Here is a 1,680-nt window from a genome sequence, read left to right on the forward strand (position 1 = left end):
TTATTTCTCATTTCTGTAACATTAAGACAATAAAGTGTGATCAGCGCTCCAAGAGTCACCAAAACTCTTTGCAGTGCACTTTAGCAAAAATGTACATTAGTAAGTCTGTGGTTGGAAAAAACCGTCTGGTCAAAAAGCCTTAGCTGAGTCCTCATGCAGTCAGCAGAATAAATGTTTTCCGCATGTTTGTGAGAATGTAAAACTTTAATTTATAATGCCGTAGCTGTAAGATTTCATGATATATAATTTAGTAATGGTACATGAAGTTGTTCTGGTATAGAGAAATGTTCAAGAGGTTTCTGTGGCTTAAACTTTCCACACAGACCGCCTGCAGTCAGCGCCCAATCTGAAGTCAAATGTTCACATGTAACGCAGGTGGGGCGTCTGAAGGGCCTCTACAGGGGCTCTTCTAACAAATGACTAAATTAATGGCTCAGAACAGAGCAAACTCTCCCTAGAGAATCAAACGCAAGCTCTGCTATTTACATGTTGTAGAAAACTACTTAATCTTATAGCACCACATGTGTTCTTTAAACATTTAAAAAAAAATGGTTGACCCACGACACATTAAGGGTTCATTCTTTTTAACAGATGAATGATTGGGGATGCTTTAAATGATGATTAATGCTTCACAGCGGCCGTGTTTCTTAGAAGTGCCAAATCATTAAAAGCCTCTAATGTGCTCATGTTAAGATCTCTCTTATGCTATGTAAAATATAAATCTGTCATTTTTTAATCATTAATATTTTGTTAACGGATTAAACTTAGTTGTTTTCTTTCATTAAGAACACTAGAGGGCAGTAAACTACATTTTTATAGAGTCACCTCCGGTTTTACAGACAAGGCTTAATGCTAGTCCTAGACTAAAACACTTGTTTGAGCTGTCTCAACTAAAAATAACTAGCACCGGTAGATCTAAAAATATGCCAGCGCCATTGATTTGTCTCTTTTCCGAGGCATGTTTATTAAAGATTAATTTTATTTAAGTTAAGTTAATTTAACTAAGGCCTAGTCCTGGCTTTAGCTAAACCTTGTATGTGGCCCTTGAGTATGGTTTTTATTTCTGTTTGGTGTAAAGGCTGGCAACAAACACCAACAAAACTCAAACTTCAAATATTCAAATATTCATCGGTTCAGTGTAAATTAGTCTTAATGTGTGGTGATGTCTAAATTAATTTGCTTTCCATTATATTTTTTATATATGACAGCATATAAGCCTTGAAGTAAATTAAAAGACTGACGTAACGACAAGGGCAGAGCTTAGGGGCAACTGTCTGAAAGGACCGGTCTCCCCGACTTTTATGAAGTGTTTTGGGGACCCTCAGAAGGTCTTGTTACGAAGAACGAAGAGTACGAGATGAAGAGTAAGGGGTCAAAATGTCTGTGATATATTGAGGGGTCTGTCCATTTAGAGCTCTAAAAACCCATATTTTAAAATCAATTCTGAATTTTAATTTATTGCTGTTATTATCCAGTTATTTTATATGGGTTTTAACCATTCTGATTAAATTTGTTTGGATCTCTCACACACAAAAACCTACAATTACACTTTTACACAAATGTTTTATGTACCCTAATACATCTGACACACACAAACAATTAACATCATGTAAGGCGGACCAACACCAACAATAAAGTCTAACACTCTCAGCTAAGATGTGGACATGACATTTCTTAAGA

The sequence above is a fragment of the Paramisgurnus dabryanus genome, chromosome 10, assembly GCF_030506205.2.
Source record: "Paramisgurnus dabryanus chromosome 10, PD_genome_1.1, whole genome shotgun sequence".
Classification (NCBI taxonomy): Eukaryota; Metazoa; Chordata; class Actinopteri; order Cypriniformes; family Cobitidae; genus Paramisgurnus; species Paramisgurnus dabryanus.